This window comes from Pyrgilauda ruficollis, unplaced genomic scaffold (assembly GCF_017590135.1).
Source record: "Pyrgilauda ruficollis isolate IOZ18807 unplaced genomic scaffold, ASM1759013v1 scaffold26, whole genome shotgun sequence".
Lineage (NCBI taxonomy): Eukaryota > Metazoa > Chordata > Aves > Passeriformes > Passeridae > Pyrgilauda > Pyrgilauda ruficollis.
Window position 1 is genome coordinate 8,439,796 of NW_024523933.1, and position 24,816 is coordinate 8,464,611.

General features: G+C 33.8%; 1 long non-coding RNA gene across 1 annotated transcript in view; it reads left to right on the forward strand.

Annotated features, from left to right (window-relative positions):
- The first annotated feature begins 1,931 nt into the window (after positions 1–1,931).
- LOC121355652 overlaps positions 1,932–24,816 on the forward strand; it is an 88,360-nt gene continuing 65,475 nt past the window's right edge. The window contains exon 1 of the long non-coding RNA XR_005955451.1: positions 1,932–2,102. This is a non-coding gene — a long non-coding RNA (uncharacterized LOC121355652). The remainder of the gene's footprint in view (positions 2,103–24,816) is intronic.

The following is a 24,816-nucleotide window of genomic DNA, read 5'->3' on the forward strand; positions in this document are numbered from 1 at the left end:
CATTTTTTTCGCACACTCTAATGCTAATATTCCAAATGTTGCCATATTCTGCTCCATAGTTCTTAGTCTTCATATGTGCAGGTGTGTCCATGAGAAACAAGCACCTTGCCTCAGTCACTGACCTTTTCATTCTGCTTTTCATTCTGGCTGCACTGGTGCATGAAACCTTGAGCTTACATGAGGACTTTATCCAGAATTGTCTATCATCCTCAAAGGAAAGTAAATTTTACCTAGGTTAATTATTTCTAAATCTACCATAGATTGTAAGGCTACTTTATTATTTTTTTTCTTTCCAATATTCACTAGTTTATTTCCTGTCATTATCATATTTAAGTGATAATACTTTTGGGCTGATTAGAACTCAGTACTTTTATTCCTTTGTATGCAGCTGTTTTCATTTTGATATTCAAAGGAACAAATTATGTTAATTTCTTCAGTAACTTATCCCACTCAAATTCATTTTACAGTTCCATGTAGTGAGCAGCAGAAGCGTGATCCCTCAGCTAGCAGAGGCCAGGAAACAATAGTGTTATTTGAGTGCAAATAGTAATTCCTTTTTTCCATCTTGTTTTTTTTTTTTTTTTTTAATTTCGTTTGGCTTGGATTTGTGGCTAAAGGCAAACAACATTCTATTTCACTTACCCAGAAACCAGCTGATATATTGAAATAACCATTTTAGAAAATATTTAATGTCCTTTGTTTGCTGTAAATAAAACAGGATATTGACACTAAAGATTTTGTTGATACTTATATTGCATCTCCACCAGAAGTGGCCATATTGTAGCTGTGCAAACACCCAATGAACTAACGAAGACCATGCCATTAAAATTGACAACACGTGAATTCATAATGTCAGAATATTTTTTATCGTGTCTGTATTTCATTTTAAGTTTCCCACCATTATCAATACATTTGAAATTCACTGTGTAATAGTGATCATTGCTAATTCATTCAGAACTGTCATGGAAATTTCCACCAAAATCTCACCATAATGCCTATTTATGAAAACATTTAAACCCTATCCTTAAATATTATCAATGAGTTGGAGTTAAACAGTTTAGCTATAAAATGTCACTTCTGTTGTGATCTCTGAAAATGTGTTATCACAAACACCAAAAACTTCAGATTACAATAATGAAATAATAAAAATGGTTTTTCTGCAGTCTTGCAGAATTTTCATACTTTAACTCAGAAAGATAATTTTTAGCCTTTGATTGTAATAATGTAATTATTTTCTGATTTTATAGGAGGGAAAAAAGACCAGTGTATTTAAAACACAGACAACAATAATTTTCAAGTTTGTTTGAATTATGTTTATGTAATAACAAGCTGAAATAGGTAAATTAAAAATGTATGAATGTATAGAGCTGCAATGAAGCATTTTTACCACATTTCCTGATTGCTGTTGTTGGCAGGAAGGATTATACTATTCACTGAAACCTTGGACTGGATTTTATTAGTATTTTATTCAGTAGGATCTTATTTTGTAAGCAGCTACACTGGCTACACTGTTAAGAACATCTGGCCTTAAACAGATCTAAAATTACACCACAGAATGAGAAACCACATTTCAGATTAAAAACCTGAGCCTTTATAGGTTGTGGTGCAACTAAGCACCATAGAGCTGCTCACTTACTGCCCAGGTGGGATGGGATGGGAAAGAGGATTGGAAAGGTAAAAGTGAGAAAATGCTTTCAACTTTTTTCAACATGGGTTGAGATAAAGACAGTTTAATCACCAAAGCAAAAACTGCACACAAAAGCAAAGCCAAAGAAAGAATTCATTCAATACTTCCCATGGGCAGGCAAGTGTTCAAGTATCCCTAGGACAGCAGGGCTTCATGATGTGTAATGGGATACCCCAGTGTGGTCAGCTGGGGTCAGCTGTCCTGGCTGTGTGTCCTCCCAGCTTCTGTTGAGCACCACCTGCTCACTGGTGAGGGGCTGTGAGAGGCAAAAAGACCTTGACTCTCTAGAAGCACTGCTCAGCAATAACCAAAATATCTCTCCATTATCAACTCTCTTTCCAGCACAAATCCAAAACACAGCACTAGAGCAGCTACTATGAAGGAAGTTAACTCTTTTCCAGCCAAAACCGTTATGGTAAGTAATTTAATTGCTAAGATGTTCAATAATGCTTCTTTTCTATGGAAATTAATGGGCCAAAAAGGCTTTAATTATTTTGCACTGGTTCAACATATGTGTGCTGTGATATCACTGAAAATAACTCACACATTAGTGAAAGATGCATGTTTGAATGTGTTGAGAAATAAAAGATACCTGAACCTAGGGCAAGGCTTCTGTGTACCCAGGTGTGAATAAAAGTGAGCTTAACGCTTCCAAGTATGTAAAAACTCCAGCTATTATTCTGGAAATATTTTTGTTTCCAGTACCGTGGTTTTTGCTAGCCCAAGGCATCTCAAAATACACCAAATATTAAATGAAGACACCTGAATTTTACTTTTAGAGTGGTATTTATTTGCAAAGAGATAGATCTAATGTAATTTCAGTTTCTGTAGGATATTTCTTCTGGCCTTGAGCAGTAGCAAAAGATGACAATGAGTCATCTCATATATTCTGTGTAATTTTCATTGTCTAGTGTTTTTGTCTCAGATATTTCGGGGCATCTGCATGTGTTTAAGTAACTTCATAGAACTCTAGATTTCCACTGACAAAAATGAAATCATGAAGGTGAATTTGAACAACGTGGTCTCATTAAAGGCTCATCTATATGCTCCTGTATTTAGATCCCTGCAACCTGGAGCTGAACTGTGCCACTGAGTCTGGATTTAAAATTATTCCATTTTGGTTTTCTCATTGATTTGAGCTGTAGTTGAAAAATACAATCTAAAAGTACTTCTGAGCCTAGGACTGAAAAATTTAGATCCTATTCAGTGGCACCCAGCTCTTCTAAAAACACCTTTTTATGATTTTGGACACTGTTTTGCAAAGCTAGATGAGTAAGTATGTGAAATAATCAAGTAGGGTAAAAGCATTATTAGTGGTACTTCTTAAATAAACTCCAGTAATCCAAAGCCATCAAGGGTTAATCTGTGTCACCGTAACAGAAGACAGATACCTGACATTGCAATTCTGTGGCAAATCATTGCTCCAAAATGCTGTCCAAACCTTTTGTGGCAGTGTCACTTCACATCAAATCCAAAAGCAATCAGCTGTGAGACTATGTAAATATATTTACTTTTTGTTAGGAGAAAAGGGAAGAGGGAACAGATCTCCTGATTCCAAAATTAATCACTAGACATGTAGAATCCCTTTGGTTCACAGTATTGACAGGTCCTTTCTCTGTCACATGAGGACCAGTTCGAGTAAGAAAGCCAGGCCCTGCTATCCCACCTGACTTTCATCTCACAACATCCATTCTCATAGGACTTACTGGTAAGGTGTTTTTTAATTTAATTTATCATTCTCATTTCAGGTAATTTACTTTTTCTCTTCCCCAATGCCATCATTGTCTGTGTATGAATGTATATGCTCCACAGCTTCTTTGAAGAGGAAATTGCCTTTTAGCTTCTTGGTTTCGATATGATATCACATTTCTTTTCTTTGAAAAGTCTAGGGGCATATACTAAGGCAAAGTGAATCCAATTATTGCTGCAACCTGCTCATTTTTTTCTTGCCTTCATGCTTCTCCAGAACACTGTGCATATATTTCAGGCATTTCTAGTTTATTAGAATTGCACAATTATTTGTGGTACCAGTCTGAACATGTCCTTGAATTTGTTACGGGAGGGCAGCTGTGAGGAGTAAATGGATCCTTATATTGTATTAGGTGTAGTTTTTGCCTTCAGTGATGGAGTCCTTTGTCCTTAGAACCTAGTTTAAAACAGCTACAGTATTCTTCACCAAAATAAAAGGCATTAGGAGTACTAGTAATTTCTATGTTAGAACACCAGAAAGTACATTTGGAAACAAATATCTAATTCTTTTTTACATCACACATATTAAACAAAATTAGTTTTAATGATCTCTAGTTATGAAAATGTTGTAATCACATTTAAGTCATTTGACACTTTGAGATCATTACTTTAAAAAATAATTAGAAGTCTGTTACTTAAATATTCTTTATTTCTCTATATTTAATATTTCTTTATAGTAGGAATGAAAACATTCTTTCTTCCCTGCTCTTCAGGAAATTTTTGTGTGTTTTTGACATTTTCCATTTATATTATCATGCCTTCTCCACAATTCCTTTCTATTAAATAACCTTGTTCTTCAATTTATTTAGTACATATTTTTTTCCATGCCAGCTGTTATTAATGACAAGAACAGCTCTAATTTCATTTCCAAATTTCTAGATGCTTGTCATTTTTATTTCTTTTTCCTTGGTAAACCTTTGATATTTGCTTTAAAATTAATGTTTTTCATATTTTGAGTAAAATCAATATTGCTGTTTTGATCACGTTTATTACATATACAGGATACATAATAAATATCTAGACAAATATACAACCAAAGAGTCAGTATGTATCTACCTATAATTACTGAAAATAGGCTTTGGCATTCTTTTCCTGACATATCTTTTGTAAAGTTCAAGGCAAAGGTCCCTGCCAATGTTATTTTAATTATCTAAATATCATGATATCTAAAGAAAACATGCCCAGTATTTTTTCTTACTTTTAAATAGTTTAAACTATATCAGTTTTGAATGTAATAGGAAGATGATTCATAACCAAAATATGTGTTGTCTGAATTTAATTTAGTATCGAAAGAATATTTTTTCCTTTTTTTTGAACACTGTAAAATTTTCAACCTGAAAAGGAATAAATGATCACATTAAAAAATAAAAAAAAAATATACAACCAAACAAAACTTTTAAAAAATTCTCTGGAAATATTCTAAATAACATTATTTTGAAACACCCTTTCTGACACAAACTGTGATGTCAGTGTTGCATGTGAACAAAATGGTTAAATGACTGAAATCAGGAGAACATTTTAACCATGTATACTCATTTCTAGTGGGAATTAATTTAAAAAGATTATTTTTCCTAATTTTATTATTTGTGAATCAGGCCTTCAACTGAGATAAAAGAGTTGGATACGTTCCATGTAACTGAAACAGAATAGTTAGACCAAAAAACCCCAACTACCCTATTAACCTTTATCACATTAAGATGTAGGTGGTGGCATTCGATCTTATTTACAATTAGTTGCCAAAAGAAAACAGTGATCCATGTGAAGTTCAAGTTGAAATAAGGGGCTTAAACTGGCATCATAGATTTTTTTTTTAAATTAATATCTTTTCAGAGAATAAACCAGGTACTATTTTGTTATTACCCATATAGAGAAAATTAGCAAAATTCTCATAAAGTTTAGCCTTCAATTAATTATGTAAAATAATTGCTTCAGGGAAACAAAGGCAGAGCTACTAGCCTGTTTCAAGACTGAATATTTTTTCAATATTCTAGGCTAGGTACATGGGCAAAGAAATCCTAAAACTCAGTAGTGTGCTATTAAAAAAACTCAACCAAGCAAAAACATGGTAAGTAGGGGAAAATTTTCAAGTTTTATAGAATTCAATCTTATTTACATACAAAAATTTATAGGAAAATTACCATCATATTTCCAGTCAGCTTTTATTGGACCTATTTAACTTGCGTGTTCAACCTCAAGGCCACTAAATATTTTAGGTTGATTTTTATTTTAATAAGAGTGGAAAAGTAGACCAACACATATTTTTGGCTATAGTAAGAAGTGTATTCTTGACAAGAACTATTTTGTAGTGAAATTTTCTGTTTCACAGTTGTTTATTTTTATGTTTTATCAATAAAAGACTAAAATCTTTCCTATTTCAACCACTGTGCACTACTAAGCAATCTTAACACCTTTGGACATTAATTTCTTGTTTCTTGAGAGATGATCTAATTTGCTTAGCTGAATATGAGATAACAACATGTGATACTGCAGCCCTTTTTTTGTTTGTTTTATAGTTATCTAACAGACAAAACTCGTCAGAAAGGAAAATATTGCAAGCTTTAAATATTAGGGTAGGTTGGAATGAATTTGAATGCTAATCAAGCTGGTCTCAAAAGATAGACTTTTTTCCATGTCTTAATGCAAGGTCTTTCAAAATCTAAAAATCAGGGATTCAGCTGCTTTGAAACCTGAAGTTTTGTACTATGTGATGAAGTATCTACAGTGGATTGAACTTGGTTGGGTGCCACACCAAGTTCACCATGCCCACCAAGCACCTTTACAACTCCCTCTTCATAAGCAGGATAAGGGGGAAAATACAACAAAAGTCTTGTGGATTGCGATAATGAGTGGAGTGTCTGTAGTGATATTACAAAGAGTAATGGGTGATTAAAAGAGGAGACATTTTTTTAGAATAACAGGAATTCTTTACTGTGAGGGTGTTGAGATATTCAAACAGGTTGTCCAGGGAGGTTGTGGATGCCCCAACACTGGCAGTGTTGGATAAGGCCATGTTGGATAAGGCCTTGAGCACCCTCCTTAAGATCTAGTAGAGGGTGGCCCTGACACTAGAAAAAATAACTGTTCACCACAGAAACACAGAACTTGTAGAATCTTAAAGAAGAAGCAGCATTTGCAACATCTGGCAGATGGAACTTAATCTCATGTAAGAAATAAAATTTAAAATAAATTACGACATTTTCTTCTTCCTCTGCACTTTATAACTTACAACACTTGTTTACTTATATCTTTACATTGTGAGATGTATTTAATGCATTTAATGCTGCAGATGTTTAACATTCATTGGATGTAACAGTCTCCATTGCTACAAAGCAGAAGCACTAAATCACAGTGAAACCATTAATGCAAAGTCTTGATCAAATGGCAACAATAAATCATCTTCAAAACCATTTTTGTCACTTCTGTTCTTCAGTTTTCATTAAGGCCATTGAAATTTTAAGTAGAATCTTTTGCAAGTGAAATTTGTCTTTTGCCAAGTTTTAACTTTTGAAGGTGATCAGACTTCCTGGAAACATTAAACTGTGCTATAGATGAATTGACTGGTTTTTGAAGATGAATGGAAATCAAAGACTTTATGCACTTATTAGATTATTTTTTGCTTAGATATGAAATATGAGAGAAAATTTTAATTTGCTCAGTTTCCTTACTTTATCATTAGATAAGAATGTAAAATACAATCTTTTGAGTTTTCCATGGGAAATCCTAAGCAGTGTTATAATGATCAATGTACTGCACTTTCTCATGAAGAAATTGATTATCACAGACTCATCAATTCAGAGAAGTTTTGGGTTGCAAGACAATTTAAAGATCATTAAGTTCCAATGCCTTTGGCAGGGGTGGGGAGACTTACACTAGACCAAGCTGCACAAAGCCCCATCCAGCCTGGTCTTGAACATCTCCAGGGATGGGGCATCCACAACTTCTCTGGGCAACCCGTTCCAGGGCCTCACCACCATCACTGTAAGGAATTTCTTCCTTATATCTAATATAAATGACCCTCTTTCAGTTTAGGGCCATTCCCCCTTGTTGTTTCACTACATACTCTTGTAAAAAGTCCCTCTCCAGCCTTCTTTTAAGTCCCTTTTAGGTACTGGAATATGTCTTCTCCTCTCCAGACTGAATGACTTTCTCCATAGTAGAGGGGTTTCCAACCTGTAATCAAATTTGTGGCCCTCTTCTGGACTCATTCCAACAGGTCAAAGCCTTGCTTGCATTGGGGGCTCAAGAGCTGGATGCAGTGTTCCATAACGTAATTCCTACTTTGGAGAAGTTTAAGCAATATCTTGTAGTAAAAGATATTCAGTGCATGGTCGTTCTCACCATGAACCAAACACTTATGAAGGGAATACCCATAGTGCAACTATGACAATAGAATAATTTTTCTGAACATAACTGGATTTTCAATCAGTGCATTGCTTTCAGCTGAGAGAAGAGCTGAAAAGTGCAATGATAGTGACACATCACTTGTAAGACCAAACAAAAAGAAGTGTTGATGATGATCAAAGGGGACTTGGTACTTGTTTGAGGTTTTTCCTTGACTTTATGGAAATTAGAGACAGAAACAAACAAAAAATGTATTTGAATATTTTGTGTAATATATTTAAATTCATTAGAAGAAAATCTCTGACATAATTAGTAGAGAGAGGGAATGGTGATTTTGAAAAACGTCTTTTTGCTATTTCCTACTCTGAGAAATTGCCATAGTTATATTCATGTTGAAGAAGACAGGTTTTAGTCATCATAAATACTTGAAAAACTCTTCATGGTAACTTCCTGCATTTTCAAGACACATTTTAGTCATCAGTTATTTTGCAAATATCTGGGCAGCTAGGCTAAAAGTCTTAGAGTTCTTAGTTGTTAAAATTATAATTCATTATTTTTCTCTGATGGTAATATGCTATTAGTTTGCCATTGGTATATAAAAATTTTGAGAGCTTAACATTTGAAATGGGAACTTAAATTACATCCTTCCCGTATAAATATATATTTTTAAGTTATGTTTTCATTTGTCAAGTATTTGTCAAATTTTTAATTGTTAATAGCTAACACATTTTCTTATCATATCTGTTAAACAGCTATTGCAAAACAGAAACACAGTAAATTCTTCATTTTTTTAGAGAATGATGAGTGTTGTCAGAGATGAGGTGTTCTAGAATTTAGTAATTACCACCCCTTCTCTAATTTTTCAGGGACTTATAGAATATTCTAAAAGAAACTGTCCTCCCTTACATTCCAAATGAGAGAAAATAATACCTAGATAATTGACATAATTTTCCATTACTGTCAGAGACTTTACAGAAAATTGAACAAGTGAAATAATGCATAATTACAGGTCAAAAGCTATGTGATATCCACAGTCTCTAACTGCCTCAGACAATCCCATTTCATTTTCAGGTTTCATCCCAGTTTTTTCTGTATGTGATTTTACAAAAATAGCAGTATCCCTCTAGTTAGGTTTTTCTTGGATGATACTTTTATGCATTTTCATTCTAAAATATGATAGGAAAAATGGCATCAAAGATGAGATGTCAAATTTCTCTTAGTGGTTACACAAAATATAGTCTCACTCCAGTTCTATTTAAATCATCATTAATCAATAATAGATCATGAATCAGCAAATATAAAGACATGTATTTTTCATTTTTGTTTTCCTATCTGCAAATTAAATATTTGGCCCAAAAAGCCACTGTTACTCTCTACTCTTCATTCATCTCAAATGGCTTTTGCTCATATTTTACTCATGTTAACACTCTTAAAATATTGTGATCTGATTTGAAGAGTCAATTTGCAGCACCCTTTATGTCAGTTATTGAATGTAGGTTTCCAGGGAATCAGAAATGGAAGATTCATAAACTCAAATGAACAGACAAAGGTCTGGATCCAAGTCAAATCACTACCCTATTACAGGAAAATTGGCTGCTGTTCCCATAGTGCTGAATCCATTGACATCAGTGCCCAGTACAATCTATGTGGCTTAAGTAGAATCGAGGTCGGTCTCTCAAAGGAAGATAAGTGTTTTTTTCCTTCAAAATGGCACATCTGGGAATGCTTGGACACCCAGAGTATGGTGCTTTGTAGGACTTAAAGGTCAAATTGGAGGTAATTATAAAATGTAACTGACTTTTACTGTAGGCTGTGCTTGAATTGCAGGTTGAGACTGAGGTGAGTTTTGGGTTTATTAGCAACCATTTCAGCAGAAAGACTTGGCTAATTGGTAGCACTTCACTTTCAAATCCAAGACACTATCATAACTAATTTAGTCTGTGAGGCCTTCTGCTCTGCACTGGTGAGGTCACCCCCAGCTTCACAGAGATGATTAAGTGAAGGCTGAGCGTGTTGGTACTGCTTAACATAGAGAAGAGAAGGTTTGGAGGAGGGAGATCTCATTGATATATATGAATACTGAATTATATTTGTTAAGGGTCTGGATGAGGACTCAGCAAGTTTGCAGATGACACTAAACTGTGATGAGTGGCTGAATATGATTCCTGAAAAAGCCAGTTGAATCAGAAAATGATTGTATATTTGCTTTCACATATCTTCAGGAACTTTGCTAGTAAGATACATGCCTTGATAGTCACAGGGACCATATGTGATACAAGAATTCCAGCAAAGGCTACTGTTCACTGAGAATAAGTTCACATGGCTTAGACAATGCTATTGGTGAAGGATTTGTTTATCTGTTAAAGTGTAATCTTTACTGCAATGCTGGTATTGTGCCAACACCAATTATCTTAAACAACATGTGCATGGTCAAGATGAAATAGAAAAGTATCTCAGAAATAGAAAATAAACATTTCAGAGTAGAAAATAAGAGCCTTTAATAGCACAACAGTTCATGTACTGGTTATTTGCAAAGCTGGAATGTGAAATCACTTTCAAAGAAAAAAAACTCCTGATAGAGCTATAAACTCTAATGTAATTTTATGTTTAACAAACACCTATAATCAAGGTAAGAGAGGGATATGAGTTATGATGTGAGATATTCAGAACATAGGAAACTCTCCAAACAATATATGTCAAACCCTAGCTACTCATGTCTAACAGAACATTAAAAATTTGAAAGCAAAATCTTTTGAAGTTCCAGGAATGATACCTACAGTTGAGCATATGCTAGGATGTATTTATAATTATTTAACTTGTAATCTTTTGTTTCCCACTGTTAGCTAATTGCTGACCTTCCTTCTGGCTAAATTATCCTTTTTACTTTTTTCTTAAGATTGTCTAGCTGTCTAGACAACAAGATGCATCTAGATTAAACTAATATAGAAAACCATTGATTCCCAGCTAAGATCAAAGCCAAGTCCTGTTTTTGAGGAATATTAAATGGCACATTTCAGGATAGATTTAGAAAAAACACAGGTCTGCCAAGTTGAAAAGATGGTGAACTTACATCTCCTTTTTGTAAGGAACATCCCTGATATCTGAGGGAAGCAATTTGTCAGCCTGTCTTGGAGTAGCATAATTTGATTAATGAATTATGGAGTAGCATAAGTTTATTAAATATTTTTTGAGCAAAGAATTCAAATTGATTAATTAATTGATTAATTTTCAAGTGAAAAAAGCTAGCCATAATTCCCCAGAAGCAAAGAGTCAAACAAAAAAAGTAGTTTTCTTTTCTATTGTTTTTCATGTAATCTATGCTTCCAACACATATCTAATAGCAAAAAATATTAAGAAAAGGTTTTAGCATAACAGCCTTTTAGAATAAAAACTAAGATGATCATAACTCAGGAAGTGGTACTCAAAACCATTTTTGACACTAGAACTTCATAATCATAATGAAAATTCCTCAAAATAACTTGCTTAGTTTAACATAGTAGGCAAAAATAGAAAAAAGAAATTAAGCCAATCTATCTCTGTACCACAGCACTGAGCTACCCTTCAGTATGCCATAAATATGTACGTGTAAATCAATGTCAGTTAGTTGCATCATTAGCAGATATTTTTAATCTGGCTCACTGAGTTGGGTTACTGAAGCATATGACCAGAAATATTTTCATCACATTTGCTCCCATATGCCACTGATTTCTTCAGTCTACAAGCATGCCACATAGTTTCTGGGTGTGCTGATTTGTCCATCTTTGCTAAAATTTTATCTGTGTGCCTAGTGGCATTACACACAAAAGTGAAAATGTTTGTTCTAGAAATGTTCATCCTGGCTTAATGTACCACAAAAACATTCTAAATTATGGTAACACTAGCACTTCATGAATGCTATGAAAGCTAATTAATTAAAGTTCATAGAGTATTTTTATTTCTTAAAAGTGATAATTATTCTTATCTTCTCCTAGTTAAGGACTCCCTTACAAAATACCCATTTAAGTTAAAACTTAAGGTAAAATCTCACTTGAAATTATAACAATTTGTGAGTTTTAATTAGTAAATACCAAAATAATTTGTATAGAATATACAAACTAAAAAGAACTAAGGTTAAACTGCAAATGAATGGGTTTAGTCTCCACCAGTATTTCTGTATTAGTATGCTAAGACTTTAAAAATATTATACTCATGTTTTACATGAATTTAACAATATAAAATATTTACACAAGGTAATTTAATAAATATTTACTTATCTGTGCTTCAGACAAGATAAAGGAGTAGAGCAATTAATGAACTGCTTTACTTAATAATACAGTGCATTTTTCAGAGGAAGAGGAATTACACTGTCACAGTGAAAGCCCTCTAGTTTGTCTTCAGACAAACAGATATATAAATTGAGTGAATAAATTGAGAATTGAAACAAACAAATTTCTAAAAATTTCTGCAGAGATATTCAAGAATAATCTTTAAATTTGATAGTGACAAGCACGGGCCCTTCAGTAAACCGATGACAGGGATTATTACTATGATAGCACAGAGACCAGGGATTCTATGAGTTCTGGACTTATATGGATGATGTTCCTGTTTCAAATATTTTTCCTGAAGAACTTTTGAGAACTGTCTAAGCATCACGTGTCTGAGGTTTTCACTAACAAAAAAGGACAATGATGTTCCCATGAAGAAATTAACATTTGTTTATGTATGTTAGTTTTAGACCTAGTGCAAAGATGAGAAGAAGACAAATCAGTGTAATGTTAGAACTTAGTTTTAATTGCAATTAAAAGGAAGTAATTGAAAGTTTGTTAAGGAATAGGATTAGCTTCTGACTTCACCCCTCAATTTAAGTCTAGAAAACTGAGAAAAGAAGAAAGACTCCTAGATGAGGTTTGTTCTTCCTAAAACACATGAACTTTTCCAAGAGAAAAAAGCTGATGTTTCAGGCACAGTTCCTTTGACTAAGCACACATTTTGGGAGGGTGAGGACATAGATGAATAAATAAATAAATATAAAAATAAATAAAGTATCTTTTTTCTCAGTGTGCTACAATCCATTAAATCAAATCCCTGAACAGTTGCCGTGCATTCCCACTAGGACCTTTCTAGGTTTGTTTGCTTGAAAAGCAGCAAAAGAAGTATTCTCTTCTCATTACCAGTGGTCAATTGATTAAGCCACTTTCTTAGATTTAGAAGATATGAGTCAATATTTGTTAATAAGAATCTACCTGGATAAGAATGCAGAACACTTTGGTTAAAAAATCTTTGTAAACGTGAAGAGCTGCTGCCATCTCTCTGGTAGCACCTCTGCATTTGACTGTTTGTCCACGATAATCTAATTTATGACAATCTTAATTTATGCTAGTGCCTGGAGTGAGAGAGAAGCTATCACTATCATAGCTGTTCCTGAGAATATAGTGGAAAGTAGTTAGTAGGAATGTAGATAGGTGACATTCCACTTTTCAAATGGAACTAGTAAAACCTTTATTTTATTTTGTTGAGAAAAAGAGGAAATTATATTGTCTCACCTGTGCTAATATGATATTGTGTCAAGCTGTATTTGCTTAGGATGGTGGGATCCCTTCTTTCAAGAGAAAATAAAATCCTCATCTTTAAAAGGCAGAAATGCAGTACTGCCTCTTAGATAGTAGATATTAAGACATTATTTAAAACATTCTTGGTAATATGGTATGCTTTTGCACTCAGTTGTGTTTTAAGGTATGCAATTGACAGAACTTTAACTTGGAGTATTAAGGAAATACCTTCTGTACAGAACTTCTATTGCAAACTCAGATTTATGAATATGAATTCTTTATGTCAAAGTTTAGGTTTTAATATGTTTCTCTTTTTTTCTCTGTTAAACCAAATCATACTTTTGATGTGTTTGTTCATATATGAAAGAAAATAATTAATGACAGAGAAAGAAAAGCAAATGAACAGATTTTTAGCAGTCATATGGTTTAGGTTTTTTTTTTCTTCTGATTCCAACACATGGACAAACTGCTGTCAGGAAGTGCCACGCTGCCTGATCATGGGTCTGACTAGCTGTTACATTTTTCGTCTGACATGGTAGGCATTTTCTTGCATCAACTTCAGATGTCAGTAGCAATGAGGGCCCTTGCTTTTTCTGGAACTATAAAGTTGGAGAAGACCATCTGCTCAGCCTTCTGTTCTCTGAACTCTTCCCTAGAAATAGTTTTCAAGAATATATTAAGAACTGCAATAAAAGAGATAAAGTGTAAGATGTTGGTAAGATAATTTTAACCCTTTCCTTTCACTTCATGAGATATATATTGTGTTACAGATGCTGCAGCAATGAAAACCAAAAGGAAATTTTGTACTTCACAGCAATTTGGTTTAGGGCATTGAATTATTCAGCACTACCATTTTTACCTTAAAATTAAATGTTTTCTGTACAGCTTTATATGCCATTGTGATATATCTAATAGAGTAAGATTCTTTTGATGTTCTGCTCCCATGCAAAGTTTGGAAAGTGTGTATTCAGCAGTAATCTCTGCCAGAACTAGAAATCTATTAAAACACTCCCAAAATAGCAACAGATGAAATATAGCTTTTATAGAGTTTTATTTAGAATAAGGAATGAGTATGGATTTAATGAAAATTACTCTGTACAAAGCATTGGCTTTTCTTTCTTAAAAAGAGACTCACTCTACAACTGCTTAAATTTAAGCTTATAAGCACAGTTTTTTTATTCACATTTTGTGGGCTGTATGCCCTGTTACCAAATTCAGCAATGACAGCACAACACAGAAGTTATCTAGCTGTGTACAGAATACTGGGATCCCAAATATGGATGGTGCCAAATACAAAGATAATTTTGAAAGCCAGCAAATGAGAGTTTTATTTTATAAGAGGTGCAATGAGTATAAAAACAATTTTATTTTAATTTTCAGTATTTATACAGACAGAAATCTGAGAGTTATCTTATTTAAAAGGTTTCACATCAAACAAAAATGAAGTCTGTGGGAATATTTTCCTTGTCTTGAATGAACTGTGGATCAGGATTTCCTTTCATTAGCTACTCACTGATTGGGAGACATGAAATACCATAGGCTGTAGAGCTATTAGGTTTTTCAATATGGTCTTACTGCAATGGTTTCTAACACTGAAATTTTTTTCCTCTTTTCTTTCTGATGAAAGCTATTATTACTGGGAAAAAGAGAAAAAATGTAATTACGCTGTCCATAGAATAGAATTAGTTTGAAATGCACTTTCACAACAATTCCTTTTGTAAACTTTTAATTAACGAGTAAGAAGTATTATCTTCTCAAACAAAACAGTGAGTGCAGTAGGGTGCAACGACCATCTTATCAGTTTTAATTATTCCAGTGCCTCACACTTATCTTTTCCTAGCACTGACATATCATTCTTGAATTGTACAGATCAACAGAAATGGTATGCTTTTTTATACAGTTCTGTTACTCTCAGCCACAGCCAATATTTTTGTTTCCTTGGTAATACATATCTTTATATTTAAAAATGAATGAAAAATTTATGAAGTTTCTTCCTGGTCACTGGGATATTTGAAATGAAAAACTCCTGTTTAATTTCCAGTGAAATTAATTATCCTGATATCATGAATTGCATAAAAATTATGGACGTACCAACAATTTTTCCGAAAAATATGTTCATAATTTTTCTTTAAACTCAAAATCCCAACTAACTGTCCCCAAAAGCTGTAAAATGTATTGCATTAAGTTGGTCCTAGGCTCTATTTTTACTTAAATGAGATTAAATTATCAAAGAATTTACTGTTTCACTGGAACAGTTTGAACTTGTGAAGTAAATATTTTGAGTCATGAAAACCCACTTCATTCCCTTGCAGGCACATAAAATAAAGCTAAACTAAACCAATCAACCAAACTTCAGCCATGTGAAGTCTGGCATGTCTGGCCTCCATCTCCAGAGACCTTCAATTTCCTTTCTCCTTGGAGATATCATATTTGATAGCATGAACACAAAAATGGAATTTAATTATCATCCTTAAACAGGGTTTACAAAAACCAAAAATTTACCGTATTTGTGGGTTTTTATGAGAGGGTGGCTTGCTGACCTCAAAATGTGTAATAGTGAGGGCAAGAAATAGTCTAGTTTGTGTATTTGTAGTTGAAAAATACAGGTTTTTTTCTGTTCAGAGATGGTTTTACTGTGCTGGCAGTTAGTCCAGGACATGGTGGCTAATTTACCAGGGAACTGGAAGGCCACTGGGGAGCGTTCAGATTAGCAGCCAATGAAAAATATAGACAATCAACACTTTTTAGAAGAGAAACCTAATATGAACAGAGGGCTGTAAAGAAGGCAGCTATTGTTTTAGGCAAGAACTGTGTGCTTCTCCAGTCTTCTGCTCCATTTTATTATTTTAGGTTAGTAAAAGAAAAAAAACCCAAAAACATATAAACTCTATTTTTTTTCTGGAAAAACAGATATTAATTATATAAACCCACCTGATAGGTAAACCAACATGATTTATTACTTTAAATGTCAAGACTCAGACCAGGAAATTTCAAGGAAAAGAGGGAGCAGAAACCAGTAAGATGTTGCACAGGAGAAATGACATCAACAGTATGTTTTCTGCATTCTGAATACAAACTTCCATAGATTCTACAATGTCAAATGGGCAAAATGATTATAAGGATTACAACTTTCTCTTGACATTACAATCATAATTTTTCCTGGTGGATAATCCTTTCGATGTCTTTTATTTATCAGTGTCAGAAATAGAACTTAACTCTTCTGTTTCCACTAGTGGTATTATGTCTGATATGTCACTGAGTCAGTGATTTTAGTGATACCTCATTCAGAAACATCAGAATGAATAATATAATCAATACCACTCAAGGTGAGCATTCGCCCATAGACAAGAGTACAGGATATTTACTTTGTGTTCAGTCTTCAGTTGTTTATTGACCTGCTTTAAGGTTTAGTGGGAAGTCAGTGACTTACGAGATACATAAAATACCCAGCTGTGGTGGTACATTTTTCCTATGCCTGTGGAAAGGCTGAAAAAGAAACATGAGTATATGCAATCTTTTAATTAATTCTAAGAAGTAATATACCAGAGTGAGGCACGCTGTGAAACAATTCACATGAACATTTTTACATTTATGAAAAAAACCTAATTACTATTAAATATTAAAACAATGTTCAGACAATTTAAATATAATCTGATATTCATAATTGTATGGCTTTTAATAAACCCAGGATGTCTGAGATCAGAAAGAGTTTGAGAAGTCCTTGGCAAGTCTGAAATAAGCCCAGAATGTTACAAGGTACTTATTGTAACTCTTTCATGCCTGGCTTAAAAAGTTTTAGTTATCATGGAATAAGAAGTAAGCTAGGGGTAAAATAATGGCTAAAAATTTTATGTTTTTAAATTGTATGTCACTGATTTCAGTAGTATGCTGTACAGTTTCAGAAATTGGACTCCTTGACTTTCCTCTTTAGAAAGAGAACATATAATAAGAATGGTGGGAAAGCATTAAAGAGGTGAACATTCTTGAGTTTTTCCATTTTTTTTGTCTTTGATATAATGTCAGATTATAGTTGCAAACCTTTACTACTCCTTTCCCAGGAAATTTAGGAAAATAAATATAAAATAATAAGAGACATTCAGAAATATAATTTGCCATTGCAGTGGTAGTGCAAAAGATTTTTTTTTTTTTTAATCTGAGTTGTGTCTGTTTTGATACTTCAACTTTTATGTAGTGACAATATAGGAATGGTAATTTTGTAATTATACTCATCAGTGTCCCACATGACAGTAGACACATTTTTCTAGTTATATCAGAGTGCCACAGAAAATGACATGCTATTTTCCATGAAAAAATAATTTTGGGTACATAATAGAACTTTTTTTTTTTTTTTAAATTACGTGCATATTTTTACCATATTAGATGCCTTCCTTCTATTCCTTCATTGAAATAATCTTATGTACCATTTTCCTTTTGAGTACTATGTTATGGTTACAAGTTCAGTCTCTGATTTGGCAGGACTGATGAGTTCTACGAATCCGGAAATATTTTGAATTTTTCATAATCCAAGTGATTGTTTCTATTTACTTCAACGTTGATTGTCCAACCATAACCTGTGAATCCAGAATAGAAAGTTCTCTCCACAGTGAGCATCACTTTCAGAAAGCTTCTTCCTAAAATACTGTTTGCATTCCCCTGTTAGTGATTACAGTAAGTCACGAGCAGCTAGTAAGGTTGATAAATTTGTCTAGCTATTTGTAACAAGTCTTTCCAGCAAAACCTTCTGCTTGGCCTTTTTAACATTAAGACATCAACAGATCTATTATAGTTTATTTATAGTTATTCAATTGTATTAAGTCGTTCAAAATCCAAAGGAAAACATTTCCCTGTTCAGCAATAAGATAACACATGTCTCAAAGAGTTATAGTTTGAGACTGAATGCTGGTTCTGCTGCCCGGAGTATGAGATTTTTCTGCTGTCTCCTTAATCTACAGATACAGCAGGTTATCTTTTTTTGCAAAAGGATGATAAATGATAAAAGGATGAGACACTTCCATGTATTGCCATTAAAAGTTTTTCAGTAGATAGATAATGAACTACTTGTATACAGTTTTTCAAAGTTCACTATATACAAAAGTCCATGGATTCATGGGATAGACAGAATTGTCATGTAAAAACATTTATTGCCCATAAAAATAACATGAATGCTTTCAGCATTCATACACATACAGATAAAACGCCACTGTCTCATAGGTAAGGTTTATTTCAAAGATTAAAATGAGATAGTATGAACTTCACATAAAAATTCATCACAACCACTGCTAGTACATTTAAGTGAGCATTTTGAGTCAGCAAACTTAAAAAAAATAAAAAAATTCAGGGAGACCCTGCAGAGAGACCTTGACAAATTACAGGTCTGGGCAATCACCAACCCTATGAAGTTCACCAAGGGAAGTGCCAGATTCTGCACCTGGGATGGGCCAACCCTGGAGAGTTTAGATGTGCTCAGGGAAATGAGTAGAAAGGGTCCTTGTAGTCATTGATGAGTTGAATGTGAGTCAGCAGTGCCATGGCAGCCAGGAGGGCCAGCCCTGTCTTGTGGTGTGTCAGGCACAGCTGGGCAAGGGAGGGGATTGTGCTGAGGTATCTTCATCTCAAGTGCTGTGTTGTGCCACAACACAAGGAAGATCTAAAGATAGAGAGTATTCAAAGGAGTGCAATAAAGATGGTTAAGTGCCCTGAGGAGAAACCTTATGAGGAGAACCTGACATCACTTGGTCTGTTCAGTCTGGAGGAGACAGGGGAGTCCTCATGGCAGTTCACAGCTTCCTCATCAGGGAAAGAGAAGGGGTGGTCACTGAGCTCTTCTCTATGGTACCCACTGTGCAGAGCCAGGAGTTGGACTTGATGTTTCTTGTGGCTCCCTTTCCATCCAACTCAGCATATTCTGTGTGATCCTTGAAATAAAAGCAACAGGACAAATGCAAAGAAAGCTACTCTGTGATGTTCAAATTTATTTAATTTTTTTACCATGCAAAGTTCATCTTGAAAAAGGTCACTCTTGTAGAATTATTACAATACCAAAAAAAAACAAACCTCTTAAACACTGTACAAACCTACCAGTTTTCTCTGTTGTAAGATGGTATCAATTTCATTTCATTTAGGTTGCAGATTGAAAAGTATCAGTTTGAAACTACAGAATTGATCCTGCATTTCTCCTTGTTGTTTAAATCATAAATGTGGAAGACACAATGCCATTTATCTTGTAATAGAGACAGCATTTAACTACAAAAATCCTTTTCAAGATCTGGGACAACATCACACAGATTTTAACATAAGGCAAAAGCCATTATTTCTATAACATATCAAGAACAGGGCATACAATTCTTGACACCCCAGATCCTCATGTATTTCCTTTTTCCACTTGTCAAGTAGTCAAGTGAGAACCAATTAAGGCCAGTATTTCCTCAGGGCAAAAAAATAATTATCTGCTCAATTACTCAAAAGTGATATAGCTCTCCATTTTCACTTGTCTTTCCATTCTTCCTGTTTTATATTTCAAATTCCCTGATAACTCAGTCTCCTCTTTACCTGTTTTTTTGTTAGTTTGTGGTTTTTTTTTTGTTTGTTTGTTTGTTTGTTAGTTTGGGGGGGTTTTTGTTTGTTTTTTGTTGTTGTTGTTGTTGTTTTGTTTTGTTTTGTTTTTTGTTTGGTTTTTTTGCTTTTTTGGGGGGTTTTCTTTAGCAAGGAAAAGCACCAAATTCTAATCTTAATTCTTTTTTCCTCTTAGTAGTCAAGTCAGTGCAAGTCTGAGATTAATTTTCTGTATAACAGCATTATTCATCTTTTTTCTCTTCTTTTCTATACCCAAACTTATTACTTTATTTCCCAGTTGTTTTACCATTTTTTCTCTAATTTATTCTAACATTTACACTTACAGCAACATAAAATTTTACAGCGAGGTTACAGTTGTAAAACAAGATAAGATGACCATGCATCTTTTTGCAAAAGATCTGTCCCTTAGAGTGATTGTACATCTTGTGTTTTAAGGACAAAATTCTTATTTAATTCACTTGTCACAGCAAGGGAAAACTTCAATCAATCAAAGCTTCACATGGCAGCACTAAGGTTGTAACTGATGATTACATTTGGGTCGTTTTTATAGTATTCAAAGAAAAAGAGGGTTTCTTAATAAGAAAGGCAAGGTAAAATACTCTCTTTTTTGGTTTCTTGGACAAAGCCCAATAGCATAACTTTAAGAAAAAGCATTTAAGTTAAACATTTTGATAGTTAAAATGTGACATTAGTCTAAACTTTTGTATTTCCTACTTGAAACCTTAAAGTAGTGAAAGAGAATGAGAGAAAAAAAAAAAATCCAGAAAATTACAATGGAGATGTACTTCTTTCCTGGAAATGTTGAGTGAGTATGAAAGCAGAATGCATCTTTTTTTTTTCATTAACTATAGGTCCATTTGTCATGGCCAAGAATTCTTTTATGAAGGCTATAAGCCTTCATAAGCTGGATCTCAGGAAAGTACATTCCAACTTATAAATAGAGGAAGACTCAGTTCCCACAGAGATTGGCTGCTTGTGGTGTGTTCTTGGCTACTGAAGAGATGAAGGCGAGCTACAGACCAGTGTGTGGAACAAAAGGCAAAGTGGTTCTTTTGAGCTTAAGCACAGGGCAGCATGACTTTCAAAAGAGAACTAGAGAGGAAGACTCCTGCAAAAAAGAACCACTATGCTGGTATTACTTTCAGAACCTTTAGTAAGATAATTTTTTGATGGATGAAGGACATGAGATGGAGGTAAAAATCTGAAAATTACCAAGCAAGTAACATTATTGCACACTCCTCTGGCATTTCTTCAAACCAGAATGTGAACTGTTATTGCTGAAAGCTATGACAAAAATATGTTCTGATCTCAAGAAATGATAGTATGAATTTCTTTAAAACCTTTCATACTGGAAGATGATGAAATTCTTTTAAAATCTTATCAAAAATGTCTTCAGAAAGAAAGAAAATAGAGAGCAAGAAAGAGATCTGATTTCTAGAACTGTAGATAGAATCTTTCCATATGTTTGTATATTTGTCATATAAAGTCGAAGCTTGAAAAAAAAATCATAATTCTCACAATAGCTATCTGTCAGGGTGTAGTTTGCATCCCAAATTCATGTTAAATTGATCAAGGTGTAGCCATAACAATTATGAACATAATAATTATAATTATATCACCAAAAGCTAGCTACTTTAATTTGCTAAAATTTTATTTTCAGGTCTTCAAAAAATGAAAACAACTTTAGCCTTAGCTTTGTCTGAAAGGATTTCATAAGCTGCATTTACTACATTAATGCTGATTCCCTCATGTTACAGAAACCGTGTCACAGAAATATTCAGTAAAAGTTCTGCACACTGGTTAAGTGGTCTTCCTCTGACCAATGATTGCTTGTAGAAGTATCAAACTGAAGTGTGCAGTTTATGCTGAATATTTATGCTAAGTGACTTGCCCTAAAACTGGCAACTGCTATCACCTCAGCTCCTTTTTAACAAGTGCTTTGAAGTAAACCAGTGAGTAATTAGAAAACCAAAGCAGAACAAAAACAGGAAGAAAAGAACTACAAGGATACTGTGAATTCTTATAAACCATTACAGAATCATTTGGATATGTAAAATGTGTTGTAACTACTTAATATGAGTTACCATCAGGTAACAACTGGTAGTTGTAATACCATATCAGTTTTTCGAGAAAAGGGAGATGCCAAGCTATATATTCTTTTTATATGATCATCACAACATTCTTTACTCAGTAATTGAAATTCCATTGTCCTGAAAACATAAAGGTTTTATTTTCTCATATCAAAATCTGATGCAAATTTTTTTCAAAAATACAAATCCTATAACCCAGTAAACGTCTCTTCATGTTCTCATTTAGCAAAATTTCTTGCCATAAAACCTTATAAAAGAATCTTCATATTTGAAATAAAAGAAAACTGGAACATAGAGATTTAAAGCACTCATTTTGGTGTCCCACAGTGAGTTCAGCAAAAAAAAAAAAAAGTCTATTAGCCTGTTTAAGACTTTTCTGTGACTAAAAAGAGATTCTTTATTTGTATTAAGATGAAAAGAATTTTGACCATGAATTTGCAGAGTTACTGTTAGATTCTCACTTCCATAATTTCTGGTTTTTGGTGTTAAAAGATCTGTTAGAGCATGCAAACAAGGGAGAAAACTGAATAATATATTCTGTTATAGAATCATAGAATAATTTAAGTTGTAAGGGACTTGCAGAGGTCATCAGGTCCAAAATCCAGCTCATAGCAGGTTGAACAAGATCAGGTTGTTTGAGGACCTTGCTGGTCAAGCCTTGAACACCTTTCTTTCACTATCTTTTAAATCACTTGCTGTCATGTTTTACCAGCCTCACAGTGATTTTCTTTTCTCCCTTAATCATGTTTTCCCAAGTTCTATCTTGTGTCTATTATCTTTCATCCTATCACTATGTACTCTCACGAAGAAGAGTTCAGCTCAATTTCTTTATATACTCACACTAGGGAATTGAAGAAAAAAATGAAGTGTCTCTTTAATTTTTTCTAAGGCTTAACAAAACCAGGCCTCTCGGCTTCTCCTCATGATAAGACTGCAGTTCCCAACATCTTCCTTCTTTCTTTTTCTGAAATTAAGCATGGTCTTTGAGATTCTTTTGTCATCAGGTAACTAATCACCAATAACTTTCAGAGATGACAGAGGCCTCATAGCATCATCAGCCACCTTCTGTAGCACCCGTCTGGACTTAAGCACATTCAATTATAAGTGCTTCCCAACCTTATCTTCCTTCACTGTGGGCAATATTTCACTCCTAATAAACACAATTTTGTCAGAAAAGGTCTGAGAGCAAGTTTTATGGAAAAAAGAAAGGCAATGAAGCCATCCAGTATGTTGTGTTCTTTGCCACTTGGTTTCCTGCCCTGTTGAACAATAGGCCTCAGTCTTGATGTAGATTTCCTTTTTCTGTCAACGTCCATACTGAGGTTCTTCCAATTGTCTTTTGTATAGTTTCAGCCTCAGTTAATTATGGGAATTTTGAGAGTCTCTCCCAAAATCTTGTTCCTTAACCTACTTCCTTGCAGTAGTCTCTGTCTTCTCTTCAGGTCATTTTAAATTCCTTCTCACTAGAATTAGCAAGACTGCTAGCAAAGGTGCTCTTTTCCCAATTTTTCAGATGGACTATATAGCAATTCTCATTTTTGAGAGAAAACATAAAACCCTACGACATCACCTGCACAGCAAGGTGTTGAGCTACAAGGTGCGTGCAGTCTTACTTAGCTGAGTCCTCCCTCACTGGAAGGACTGAGGAGAACATGATCTGGGCCCCTACACCCAGAGCTTACCATTTCACTTTCTTTTTCTTTTTCTTGTTCCTTCCTCTGTTTCTACCTATCTGATTTTTTTTTTGTTTGACTGTTTTTTTTGGGGTTTTTTTTGTTTTTTTTTTTTTTTGACAATGGAGGTCAACAGCAGCTCTTTTCACTCATCAAAGCAAATTTATATTACTCACAGACTTATAGAGAAGGCTTCATTTGCAGATCTAAGGAGACTTTTTTTGAGAAATATTATGAATCTCAAACTGAAACTATTTTCAAACTATATTGGAACTCAAATTGGAACTATTGGAAATATGTTCAGGTATTTAGAACTATGTTTGAAATTTAGGGTTGCAAATATGAAATGAAAGTAAAAATGAGATAAAACTTTTTCAGGAATACATTTCACTTACAAAAATGATGCTGTGATTTGTTAAAATTAGACATCAGTTCTCTGCAAGGATTCAGAAGATAATTTTTTTAAGATTTTGGTTCTCTTTTTTAATATAGTTTTTTCCTCTCCTTATGAGAAAAGTAATGCATTTAAAATAATGGAAAATAATTATTTTTTCTCTGCTTTATTACTCTCACTTTGGCATGTCTAGAATTGTTAGCATTAATTCTTCAACTTGCCTTAAAATGCTGATCTGCTCTCCTTTTTATTATATAGAGAAAAAACGCCAAGCTTTCACCCACTGTATATTTTGAATCATAACAGTGGTTTGTGCACTAGCAATGTGACAGTTTTTAGCACTATATATTCAAAAATTTTATAGATATTTTTATTTCTATGAGTAGGGAAGATAAAATATGGGAATAGGAAAATGTCTAGATTAAATTAAAATTTAATGAATAGCATTGGTTTAGCTCCAATTATAAGGCTGGGTTCAGCCTGCATAACTTCATGAATAGCCTGAGACAATTTTTATGAGATTCTCAACCACAGATTTATCTTGGCTTTGAAATAAAGGGTATGTATTATGTTGAAGTCTCTCTGCACTTGTTTTCACAGGCAGAAGGAAACAAAATCCATTCTATGTGAATAATTAGGAAAAAACAGGCAGCTTTATGATAGTGTTATTTTTTACCTCAGTCCCACACAGTCTTTCACATTGATTTCTTACATTCTTATCCTGAAGCAGAAAGGACCCTGCTCAAAAATCCTAGCCTGACAATGTGACAGGGACTCTGTA